The sequence below is a fragment of the Camelina sativa genome, chromosome 16, assembly GCF_000633955.1.
Source record: "Camelina sativa cultivar DH55 chromosome 16, Cs, whole genome shotgun sequence".
Classification (NCBI taxonomy): Eukaryota; Viridiplantae; Streptophyta; class Magnoliopsida; order Brassicales; family Brassicaceae; genus Camelina; species Camelina sativa.
This window is the reverse complement of record NC_025700.1, coordinates 6,272,074-6,285,779: the sequence shown is the minus strand read 5'-3', so window position 1 is coordinate 6,285,779 and position 13,706 is coordinate 6,272,074. Positions and strand designations below refer to the sequence as shown.

Here is a 13,706-nt window from a genome sequence, read left to right as displayed (position 1 = left end):
ACTAATATCTGTTTAATTCCAAAGACCGATAGGTCGACCTGTATGATGGAGGTTGACCGATAGGTCGACCTGTATGATGGAGGTCGACCGATCAGCCTTTATAATGTAGAATATAAGTTAATTTCAAAGGTGTTGTGTTAATGGTTAAAAATGGTTCTACCTCGGCTTATTTCGGAAACTCAGTCTGTTTTTGTGGCTAAGAAGCTGATAAGAGATAATATTTTGATAGCAAAGGAGATGTTTCATGGTTTTCTGACTAACCCTTCTTGCAGAGGAAAATTTATGGCCATTGAAAAGAATATGAGTAAAGCATATGATCAGGTCAAGTGGTCGCTGATCGCGAATGCGCTTAGGAAGATGGGATTATGTGAGTTATGGGTGGATTGGATAATGTGGTCTCTTACGTCGATTCAATATCGGGTTCTTATAAATGGTCAACCCAAAGGTTTGATCGTGCAAGAGCGGGGATTGAAGCAAGGAGAAACATTTTCTCCATATTTGTTTATTTTGTGCACAAATGTTTTAATTGCAAATATTCAAAAGGCAGAGAGTGCTAAGCGCACATCACTGGTATGAAAGTGGCAAATAAATTTCCTCCAATTTCGCATATGTTATTTGCAGATGATAGTTTGTTTTCTGTAAGGCGAACACAGAACAAAGTGGTGTTATTTTGGAAATTCTGGACATATGGTGGATGTAATGGTACAAGAGCAAATACACTCACTATTGGGGATATCAAATGTTGGGGGTATGGTTTCCTATCTTGGTTTACTGGAAAGTCTTGGGGGTTCCCAATTGAAGATATTTTCCTTCATTCGGCATCGTTTAAATAACAGGATTATTGGATGGTTGGCAAAACTGTAATCCAAAGGGAATAATGAGGTGATTGTTAAATCGGTTGCTACTATGTTGCCAACCATTGTTTTATGTCTTGCTTCTGGCTACCAAAGACGATTACGTTCAAGCTTTCCAGTGCGGTGGCTAAGTATTGGTGGAGTGGTAATGGGCAGTCCTGTGGATTGCATTGAATGGTATGGGATAAAATGTGTGTAAGCAAGGCCAAAGATGGGATTGAGTTTTGGAATGTGGATGATTTTAATACGGCACTCTTAGCAAAGAAATTGTGGCGGTTTATTATGGTACCCTACTCGCTTCTAGTGCAGGTTTCTAAAGAACGGTACTATTGATATTCAAATCCATTCGAACCTATTAGGTCGTACTCTCTGTCGTATGGATGGATGATTATTACCTCAGTTCGCTCTCTAATAAAGAAAAGACTTATTAAAGGATCAGCTCGGGGGATTCCATCTTAGTATAAAGTGACCCATGGATCCTTTCCCAATTCTCGAGACCAGCTTTTAGTTATGGATCCGTTCAGGATCCTTTGTTGCGTGTTAACGCTCTTGTTGATGGGGGGTCATATCATATTCTTGGAGTATTAACCATCTCAACGCTCTTTTTGCCCCAAAGGATGTTTTGCCAATTGCGGGGATCCCGCTTGGTGGCAGAGATACATCTAACAACCTTGGGTGGTATTTCACAAAATCTGGAAAATGTAAGGTTAAATTAGGGTACCATGTGGCACGTCTTCTAGACCCGGGGATTGTAGCACAACCGGTTTATGGACTGGATTTAACTCTGTTACACACTTTTTGTTGGCGAGTTAATTGTCTGCCCAAGCTAAATAATTTCATGTGGCACGTATTGTCGGGGTGCGTGTAATGACCCGTATCACGAAATACGTACCGGACGCGAGGAAAGTGCACGAAGGACGTGGAGATGTCTCGAAAAGACAAAGAAAGAGAATTTTCAAGAAAGGCCTAAGTAACTTGAGTTTAAAGTTACCGAGTTGCGGAAGGGTCCAGGGCCGAAGAACGGACGTAAATTGATGGGACATTCAGTTCATGGGAAGATGAACGAATAAGGAAAATGGTGGAAGGACCAAAGGAAGGAAAAAGGAAGAAAAGGCCATGGAAAAATGATACGAAAAACGTAAGACGGACTGATCAAAGGTCAATTAAAACCCAATGTATACTCCACCACGATCTGGTGGTATCATTGTAACACTTCAGGATCGAATCCACAGAGACCAAACAATTGCACTATGAAACTATGAAGATCAAATATAGCTAAGACAAAAGAGGAAGTTTGTGAAGCAAGTAGAGACCAAACAATTGCACTATGAAACTATGAAGATCAAATATAGCTAAGACAAAAGAGGAAGTTTGTGAAGCAAGTAGAGACCAAACAATTGCACTATGAAACTATGAAGATCAAATATAGCTAAGACAAAAGAGGAAGTTTGTGAAGCAAGTAGAGACCAAACAATTGCACTATGAAACTATGAAGATCAAATATAGCTAAGACAAAAGAGGAAGTTTGTGAAGCAAGTAGAGACCAAACAATTGCACTATGAAACTATGAAGATCAAATATAGCTAAGACAAAAGAGGAAGTTTGTGAAGCAAGTAGAGACCAAACAATTGCACTATGAAACTATGAAGATCAAATATAGCTAAGACAAAAGAGGAAGTTTGTGAAGAAAGTAATAATTAAACAAACGGAAAATAAATAAGTTGTTTCTAAATCAAAAAAGGAAATATTGGGCACATGGAATCTATGGGGAATATAATCTCGGACTAAGGTGGTTAGATGGGGATGCATTAGACACCGTTCTAGAATTCAAATCACAGTTGTAAAGCTAACCTACTTTTGCAGCGTTAACTATCTATGCAATGAATTCACTAAACCCTAAACCGTCGTTTGGATCTAGCAACCCAAGCAAGCAATAAAAGTTCAAGTTTGATCTGTTCACAAGGTGCCTTAACTTCAACTTTCGTTGGCTAAGGTCCACCTTTCTCACTTATGTTCTTTTCTAGCAACTCAACAACACTTTTGGTGCCACGATGATATTTAACCTAAAATCAGAAACTAGGTAGGTAATCTAGTTTAGGCTTTAAGAACAACAATAAATGAAGAACAAAATAGATCAACCCCAAATCTAAAACACCATAGTTAGAGAATCATAAAACCCTTTGAAACCCAAAAGCCAGTAGCGAAACTACTCAGCCATAGAGAAACAGAAACAGCAAATCAAAGATGAAGAAGACATAATTGAATTGCAAAAGAAATAAAGAGGGTTTAGAAATCATCTCCAAGGTGTCAAGAAGGATTAGAGATCTTCTCCCAAAGTTACAAGTGCTCAAAGGCTGCGTAGAATAAAATTTGTCTTTCTAGAGGTCGTGCCTCATCCTTAAATACTAAAATAAAACCCTAAAAGTCGGTTTAAAACGAAAAAGGAAAAGTTGTTTCGGGTTCGGGACTGGCCGATCTAAAATGTGGATCAACCGATCCAGGATGCTTTTTTCTGTGTTTGCTTCATCTGCTTGCTAGTCTTCACCAAAATGGCTCCAGATGCTTGTTTTCATCCCAAAACACTCAGTTTCCTACAAAAGCAACCTAGAACCTGTACAAACTCATAAAAGACTAAAAAGACTCTAAAAGCACACTTTGACTCAATAAAAGACTCAAAAAAAACCTAAAAACTATGGTTAAACCTATAAAATACAGACACATCACGGACCATGGAACAGAATGGCCGTGTATGAAACATGTATTTTTCTTTTATCTTAACCTATGAATGAATGTATGATGAACAAACAAACAAACATAGGCTAAGATGATCAGATGCAGTGCAAGGTGTTTAAATACCCTTATGATGTTGTAGCATAAAGGATGTCAATCCATAAAGAGTGTGATATGTAAGCAGTCAAGATGTGATCAATGCATTCAAGTTAAGCCAAATATCAAGTTGGTTTATTTTTAACAACCTAATGACAATAATGAAATGCAGAAGATTAAAGCAACTTAAGACAATACTAATGCATAATTAAACAGTTTAACAAGTGCAAGAAACTATGCTAAGCAATAGAAAACTACTAACAAATGCAACTAAGAGCAAACTGAACTAAAACAGAACAATGCATAAACAAGTAAGTAAACTGGAGCTCGACCTAGCACTCGGTCGAGTGCATTGTCGAGTGGGTGGTCGAGTTGACTTGCGGATGAAAAACATAGGACAACAATGAAAACAGGGTAAAAACTAGGTTTATATATTTTTTCCCTAAAAAGTGCTCTCTTTTGCGGCCATAGATTACAATAGGTTTATATAGGAAGGAAGGGAAGCCATAAAATGGTTAGAGGACAAAATAGAGAGGCGGCTCACAACTCGACCATATGCTCGGTCGAGTGCATTGTCGAGTAACCTCTTCTTCTGCTTCTTCCAACGGTCGAGTCCTCGATCTGGAATGATATCTGTTCAGTAAAATCGGCATAACCCTTGAAATACACATCTGATTGACTTGAAACCACCGGCATTGGAAAGATAACTCAATTCGCTACAACTCTCGTGAAGAAGGCTGAAGCTGAATCGCAACAGAAGATCTTAATTTGAATGGATCTTTGAGGAGCTCGTTATGAATTCGACCATGTACTCGACCGTGTGCCTGCTCGAGTGGTATGGTCGAGTGCCTTCTTTTCCCTTCCTGATACGTCCAATCCTCTTGTTTAGCTCCAGAAATAACACCAAGTCCTTCCTTATCCTTTTAGAGCTCCATAACACCTAATAATACTCCAAATGCACAAATGTATGCAATGCATGCTTCTAAACATCCTAAGTGCATATTTGGACAGAAATGACTATAAAACTTAAGGAATCACTTCTATATGATGCAAAAAATGAACTAAACAAGGCCTAAAATATGGTAAAATATGGTGACATCAGTGTACCAGCCGGATGGACGATGTACCGCGGGATCACGGACGGATTGGAAAAGGGTACGAACGGGACGTGAAAGTCGAGTGTCACGGACGAGAGGTCCGGGGATGGACGCAAAAATATTAAGTCTTGGTCAGGAGGACCGAGGACTGCCGAGAAAATAGGCTCGCGGACGAATGGGTCATTCTGCGGAAAAGTACGGGAGCTTGGGACACAAGAGAGACGCGGGAAGGAAAAGGAAGCAGAAGAGTCTCTGCATGGGAGCTTAACGCCACATGTCACGCGATTAAGCCTCCTCTGCCAGCGTTTGAGATTCACGCGCGCTTGGGGGAGAGTACATGCAACTTTTTTTTACACTTGTCAAGCGAAAATTGCCATTTGCCTAAGCCAAAGAATTGAGTGTGGGCTTATAAATAGACCCTCTTGGCTCTTAATTTTTGACTATACTCTCTCTAAACACCAAAACTTTGCCAAAATTTTCTCTCAAATCTTTGTGAAGAAAATCAAGAGATTTTCGAGTGAAGAGGAAGAAGAAGAGAAGATCTCGGCGGGAGGAGCTAAAGATCAAGGGGAAGTGCTGTCAGATCGGCGTGGTGTAGTGAAGTTCCAGTCGGCCAAGAGTCTCCAAAGCTAAGGTGAGTTGTGGATTTTGGGGTTTGGGAGGTGCGTGAGCTCTCTAGCTCTCGCATCAGCCCTTGTGTGTTGCATGGTTCTTGTTGCATGTAGATCTAGAGGGTTGCATGTAGTCAAGAGGAGTTCATGGGGTTGTTTAAGCATTCATGGGGGAAGAATTGGCTTTTTCTTAGGCTAGATGCAAGTGTGAAATGCCTTGCATGCTAGATCTAAGAATTTTAAAACTTGAATTGGGTAAAATATAATTCTAAAACCTCATGCAAGTGTGAAATGCCTTGCATGATTGATTTTTAGAATTTTAAGAATTTTTCCAAGGGTGGAAATAATTTTCTTAAACTCTCAAGCAAGTGTGAAATGCCTTGCATGTTGAGTTGGAGGTTTAAAAGAATTTTTCAAGGTGAAAAATATTTTTAAAAAAACTCATGCAAGTGTGGAAGGCCTTGCATGATCGATTTTGGAATTTTTGGTGGTATAATATGCATGTTAGATTTTATAATTTTACACAATTTTTGGGAGAGGTTAACCTCGATTCGATGGGAGATCGGTCTATGGTGTGGGTGATTTTTGGTGAGTCCATATGTGAATTTCCGGGATGGAAAGAGCCATATGAGGGACCCAAATATTTTGGATGAATAAGTTAATCTCGATATTGTAATGGGTGGTTGTTGGTGAGGCCATGCGAGAATATCCGGGTAGGAAAGAGCCATATGTGTACCAAAAACCAAAGGAACATAACCTCATGGTTTTGATGGAAGATCAAACCATTGGAGTGTTATTTTCTAAGGACATGCAAGAATCTCCAGGTCGGAAAGTGCCTCATGCATGTGAGAAAGTTGGGGTTTAAATGCATGTAAAATTTATAACTAAAAGACTTAAAACTTTGGGGTTGGGAGCATATAGGATGCATGCATGATAGGATTTTCTTAAGTTGCATGATTTATTTTTTGTGGCTTAAGTTTGTGTGCGGATTGTTGTGGCTGGCATGTTTGCTTGCATTTTGTGTGGTTTTGTTTGTGCTTAATTCTTAGAGTCTTGAGTCCTAGAGTTAAGTGTTGTCCTAGCTAGATCGTGGGTTAAATGTCTCGGTTTGTAGCTAGAGGTCGAACTATGTTCCTGACATGTGTGTGGAAGTCCGGTGAGCTAATCCAGAGGGATCTCATGGCAGGACGAATTCAGGTCTAGCTAGCTACTAGCCTGAACCGCATGACGATGCGGCACAATATACGCGATTGTTTATCTGGGATGGGTAACAACGCGAAGGATTTGGGGTGTGTCCGGTTGGTTGCCTTTGTGGTATCAACGTGGAAGAATGTTGGGACATGACATAGGATCGATGGGCCCTAGGTTGTGGTGGTATTTTTAGGATCAGATGTTCTCCCTAGGTCGATTGTGATATCCCTGGGTGAGGTTTGGTAGTGTCAGTCATGGTGCGGATACCTGACGTCAAAGTCAAGCGTGGTCTATCTATGTTGATACACGGCTAGCTCTTTCCACTTTGGCAGTGATTGCAAGGTGAAGTGGCGTGGAGGCCAAGTTAGAGTCAAGGTCTAGACGAGTCGGGTCTTGTTTGTTCCTTGCTTGATTGATTGTGTGTGCATTGTTTGCTTGCTTGCTTAGCTTCCGCATTGCGTGCTTTGATTGTGGGGTAGTGGACTGGGTAGTTGGATGGGTTGTTAAGATAGCATGTTATAGGGAGATAGCATGTTAGAGGGTTGCCCAACTCACTGAGTGATCTTAGATTACTTACCCCTCTCCACAATTGTTTTTCTTGCAGGGAAAGTTAGGAGGGTAGTGCCGAGTTTAATAGATCGGATAGGATGTTTCGTGTTGTGTTGTAAAGTCCTTTTTTCTTGTTTTACTTGTTTGTTTTCTTTATGATAAGTTGGATCCAACAATTTTTATTTTGTGTTCTATTGATTTTGTAAACATTATATTATATAATAAATCGATTATTTTCATATATAATGCGGGCAAGTGGAGCTGGTACGGATTATTCCGGGCCAGCATAACGCCGCGTACAGATCGATGGTTGCAAAGCCTAAGGAATGTACATAGCGGATAGATGGTTGCCAGTGGACCGGCTGGGGGTCCTAATTCGTTGGTGGAACCTCGGCTGGATCGCAGGCAATCGTCTGATTGTGACATCCACTGGGCCAGTCCGCGGTTAGTCCGGCCGTGTGGGCGGTTCGGGAGCGTTACAGTGCGTACCGGTGAAACGACCGTACCTAAATTCTCAATCCTCACACATGACACAAGGGAAACAATCTCTCTGGTACCCTATAATTCCCACGAGATAACCGGCGTAGAAATCACTCTTCACAAAAATACCACAAATACAAATAACCACAGTCATACGAACGTACTTCAGCTCCACAAGCACTTCACATTCATAGACTCCAATCACCCTCTATCATATTCCTTCGACATCCGACCGGACAAACCACTAGACACTAACTTCCAAGCAAGATTTGCTGATTAACATATCACCAAACACCACCTCATCTAGTTATTGAGTCGCACAACCACCTCTTCCCTCTTTTCTTCCCTCTTCTCTTCTCTCTTCTCTCACTTTTCAATAACAATCACATCTCACAGAAATATAAATCACAAACACTCACGATAACCTAATCGGGTTTGGTTTAAAAACAACTCCTAAACCAACCAATAAATCTCACGAACAACCTCCACTACACGACACGTGAACATTAGCCACACAAGTCAATGACCCTCAATTTCACGACAAAGAAACTTCAAGTTCTAGACTTTCATAACACGTTACACTCGACCGAACAAACTGTGCGCAACAACGATTCATGCTTGATCCCCTCTTTATCACACGCCAAGACCACCTCGACCTTGTCTCCTCTCACGTCCCACACTTAAGCTCTTTCTCTAACCCAAAACCAAATTCATCCCCTCTATTCCTCTTACCACCATCGAGCTTCTCTCTCTTTTCATCCCTATTGTGGCGACCATCCCCCAGAGAAGACAATAGGCGTAGAGTGATTTAAAGGGAACAATGGGTTTTTCTTGGTTTAATTCAATTAAACCAAAATTTAGCTAAACCATTAATTAAACCACTCCTCGGTATAATTAAGAAATCGACCAAGTTAATATATAAATCAACAAGAATTAAAACAGATTCACTCCAATTCCTAGACATAACTCAAATATTCAATTATCTCGGGCACTATAATTCTCCCCCATTAACAAGTATAACAACCCGTCCTGTAAATCCCACTAGCCCCCCCATGGACCCCAAGCTGGCCCTGCACAACATCGATCCTAACCCTTCACTGTGGATATCTAAATCCACCAGTGGTAATTGGTGCACCAGGCGGTCCTCGAACCCTGGTTCCCACCCTTTAACAACCTTCCCACAGGAGAAGCTGTCACCAATTGACTTATGTGAAAACCCGTCCCGTGGACCCCACTAGCCCTCCTAGCCGGCCCCATGGACCTCAAACTGGGCCTGCAGGGCATCGATCGTAACCCCTCACTGTGGACATCCACATCCACCAGTAGGTTATTGGTGCGCCAGGCATTCCTTGAACCCTGGTCCCCACCCTTTAAAAACCTTCCCAGAGGACAAGCTGTCACCAATTGATCTGCGGGTCAATATTATATTCATCCACAAATTACCGACGTATATCAAAATTTTGTCAATATTATATTCATCGGTTTCCTGTCGGTTATTTCTGACAGATTTTAAAACTCTTAACTTCATAATTTTTATTAACAAATATGCATATACTATATATTATATACTAACCATGAAATTATTTATGAAAATAAACATCTATATGATTAAATTAGAGAAAAATAATAATTTCAAAGACAAATAGCAAATACTTACATATAAGATGTAATACTACACCATAAGTACTTTAAGTAAACAACCTATTTTCTATAAAAACACAAATTTTGAAGAATGTAGTTTAAAAGAAGAGTAGTTAGTCATTGAAAACTCATCTTTTATACAAATCTAATAAAAAAGTGCATTATGGAGCTAAGTTAGGAAGATTTTACACTATCCACATGTAAACCGTCATCCATCAGAAAAACTAACGGATTACCAACGGATTTTGTCCCTCAGTAATTTTCTGACGAACAACCAACAAACTAATCTTCTGTCAGATATTCGTCGGTAAACCGTCGGTAATTACCGACATATTAGTGTCGTCAATAAATTCGTCAGTTATTTCCTTGTTTTCTTGTAGTGATTGTTTCGTCATCAGCCCCACACCGTGCATAACCCAAATCATATGCTATACCCCACCGTCTCAAATTTTGACGAGACGGAAAGACATCCAGACAAAACTTGCAACATAAAAAATATTGTATTTTAGGTGGGCATTTAACCTGCCAAACACTGGCCAAAAGAGGGATAATCTCTAGACCACACCCAAGAACCTGAAAGGTCTACGGTACTGCCCTGCGTGCCATATGATATCCGTATTTAACCGTATATTTTCCAAATTTTGTAAAATGCCTCTATACTTCCTTTTCTCACGCATTAATCAAAACATTTGATAACAAAAAAAAGGAGAAGAAAAACCAAAACAATTTAATGTTGTAGGCACGTCCCTTGTCTGATCATTTACTTCATTATACTGTATTTTGATACCATTAAATAATCATGAGCCATTTATTTTTGTATGATGAAGTTTTTATTTCTACTCAACTTGTCCAGTTTCGCATTATTTATTAATCACAGCGTTCAAGACGTGCTTGGGAATAAACATTTCATCAACAACCTGTTGGCGGTATCTTTTAGGCTTTTCTCAACTTGGGACTGCTAATTTATCACAACAAGTAGTATATAATATATTAGAGCTTTTAAAGTCCTTATTTTTCTATATATGAGTTAAAAAGCTCTATCCATTTCCGAGACCTTCGCATTTGTTTTTTTTACTTGGAAATGGAGGGTCATCATGGGATTCTGTTGGTGTTGATCTTTGCGAGTTTTTCCATTAGACATCTTGTTCAAGCACAGCATGACCAACAAGGTATCTTCGTTCTACTAGTTATATATTCTGTTTGTATATAATATAATAAAAAGTAGGGCAATTCTCACAAATAGATTAAAAATGAGTTTTATAACCTAAGATTGTGGTCACCTTGTCACCATCAAAATTTGGACATTGTTTTAATGTTTTGTTGTGTGTGTTATAGAAAAAAGGTTCAGATAAAAAATTGTTCTCAAGAGTGGGGGAATGCCGTATTTGATTAGTATACTTGAGCTGTCTTTCTTTAGGCTTGCAATGCTGGTTTTGGAAATTAATCTCTTTTTCCCATTGTTGGATATTTTTTGGTCTTGTTAGGATTCATCAGCTTGGATTGTGGATTACCCACGAAAGAGTCTTATCTCGAACCAATATCCAAATTGAAATTCTCATCAGATGCCGAATTCATCCAAAGTGGAAAAAGTGGTAAAGTTGCCAAAGATTCGTTATCAGATTACAAGCAATATAATGTTTTGAGATACTTTCCCGGTGGCGACGGACTACAAAACTGCTACAATTTGAGAGTAAATCCGGGCACAGATTATCTCTATTGAATCTTAACACAAAGTTTAAACAAATAACTCTTGTTTATTGCTTTAGAAACTTCTCAAAACCAAAGCACCTTAATCTCTCTAATCTCACAAGTGTTGTTACAACCCAACAACTCCTTATATATAGAGAGATTCTTTATGTAAGACAATAATTAGACAACTCCTAACTAGTCCTATTCCTAATCTCTTTGGGAACCATGACTCGGTGAGATTAGGACAACTTATTCCTTAAGCTAATTCAAGCTTATCTTCAACAATCTCCCCCATAAGCTTGAAGTTCTTGTTGGACACATCATGGACACCAATGAGGTCTCGCATTTCTCCGAACTTGACTCTTCCAAGAGGCTTAGTCAAGATATCTGCTTTCTGTTGAACACCAGGAACGTGTTCGACTTCTACCTGCTCATTCTCAACACATTCACGTATGAAGTGGTACTTCCTGTGGATATGTTTGCTGCGGCCGTGGAAAACGGGGTTCCTGGTGAGTGCTATAGCTGACATGTTGTCTATACGAACCATCACTCTCTTAAGAGCTTCGCCAGTCACTTCCGAGAGCAAATCCTGCAACCAAATAGCCTGCTTTGCTGCTTCAGTAGCTGCCATGAATTCAGCCTCACAAGAAGACAATGCCACTGTCTCCTGCTTCTGAGAACACCAAGTAATAGGAAAACCGTTAAGATAAAAGATATGTCCGCTAGTACTCTTGCCATCATCTTCATCTGTATTGTAGCTACTATCGCTATAGCCGACTAAACCCGAATTGTCTCCAGTCTTGAACCTGAGACCATACTCTGTTGTTCCTTGCAAATACCTTAAAACATGTTTCAGAGCAACCCCATGACACTTCTTAGGACAGTGCATATAGCGACTTAAAATCCCAACAGCAAACGACAAATCAGGTCGAGTATGAGTCAAATATCTAAGACAACCAATGCTCCTCCTAAACTCTTGTTCACTAATAGATTGTTCTGCCAAAGCTTTAGAAAGTTTAGTACCCGAATCCATTGGAACTTGAACTGCATTACACTCTTTCATACCAGCTTCTTCGAGAATTCTTGCCGCATATCTCCCCTGTTTCAAGGTGAATCCACTACTCTCTTGTGAAACCTCGATGCCGAGATAATATGTCAATCTACCGAGATCACTCATCTCAAATCTAGATGACATTCCATGCTTAAATTCTTGAATTAACTTCAAGCTGCTCCCAGTAACAAGGAGGTCATCAACGTAAACTGCAACAATCAACAGATGCTCCTCTACTTGCTTTCGATACAGAGCAGGTTCTTTAGCACAACGCACAAACTTCAGTTCCATAAGAATTTCATTAAGCTTATGATTCCAAGCTCGAGGAGCTTGTCGCAGACCATAAAGAGCTTTGTTCAATTTATACACTAGCCCTTCACATCCCTTCTTCTTAAACCCTTCAGGTTGAGAAACGAAAACTTCCTCTCTGAGTTCTCCATGTAGAAAAGCCGTCTTTACATCTAGATGATGCACTTCCCAACCTCTTGATGCAGCCAACGCGATGATGAACCTGATGGTCTCAAGTCGTGCTACTGGAGCGAATACCTCATCGAAGTCGATTCCATGTTTTTGTACGTATCCTTTCGCGACTAACCTTGCCTTGTACTTATTAATGCTCCCATCCGAGTTTCTTTTAATTTTGAACACCCATTTTAAGCCTATCGGCTTCACACCCGATGGTAACTCTACTAGATTCCAAGTTTTGTTTTTCTCAATCGAACTCAACTCCTCATTGCAAGCTTCTCTCCATACGTCTAGCACTTTTGCTTCCTCAAAATTTCTAGGTTCATCATCCAAGCTTAACAAGAGTCGCTCTGCTTCTTCCTCTGCATATAGCACATAATCATTCAAGTAACTCGGTCTGACACTCGGTCGAACTGATCTTCTTAACTCAGGTGGAGCTACTTCAGGTGCTTGTTCTGGAGTTTCTACCAACACTTCGACTCTATTATCTGAGTTACTAGTTGGTTCACAATCTGCTTCAACTTCTCTTAAGCCATTGTTACCAAAGTTTCCAAAACTCACAGTAAAGGACCCTGAGACTTCTTTCTCACCTTGTATCTCATTCCAGTTCCACTTCTTTGTTTCATCGAAGGTTACGTCACGACTTACTGTTATCTTACGTGTTGAAGGATTGAATAGTCGGTATGCTTTGCTTCCTGGTTCAGTTCCAAGGTGCACCAATGCACGTGACCTATCATCTAATTTTCTCAGATGCTGTGACTCCACCCGTGCATAGCCAACACATCCAAAAACACGTAGGTGTTCCAAATTCGGCCTTCTTCCTTTAAACATCTCATACGGTGTTTTGTCTAACAGAGACCTTGTGGCTACTCTGTTAATCAGGTATGTAGAATGCCTTATCGCCTCTCCCCATAAGTAGTTAGGAACCTCCATGTGCTTTAGTAGGCTTCTAGTCATCTCAAGCAGAGTTCTATTTCTTCTTTCCACCACCCCATTCTGCTGTGGTGAGTAAGGAGCGGTTAAATGTCGCTGAATGCCAGATTCTGCACAGTAGTTCATGAACTCGAAAGACACAAATTCTCCCCCCCCTATCGGTCCTGAAAACTTTAATTGTTGTTCCACTTTCTTGCTCAGCGAGGGCTTTAAACCTTTTGAACGCATCAAAGGCATCACTCTTGTCCCTTAAAAGCAGAGACCACATGTAGCGAGAGTAATCATCAATAAGCACAAATACATACTTGTTTTGTGCTGC

General features: G+C 40.1%; 1 pseudogene; it reads left to right on the top strand.

The window, feature by feature from the left end:
• Positions 10,313 to 13,706, top strand: part of LOC104753433 — a 20,369-nt pseudogene continuing 16,975 nt past the window's right edge.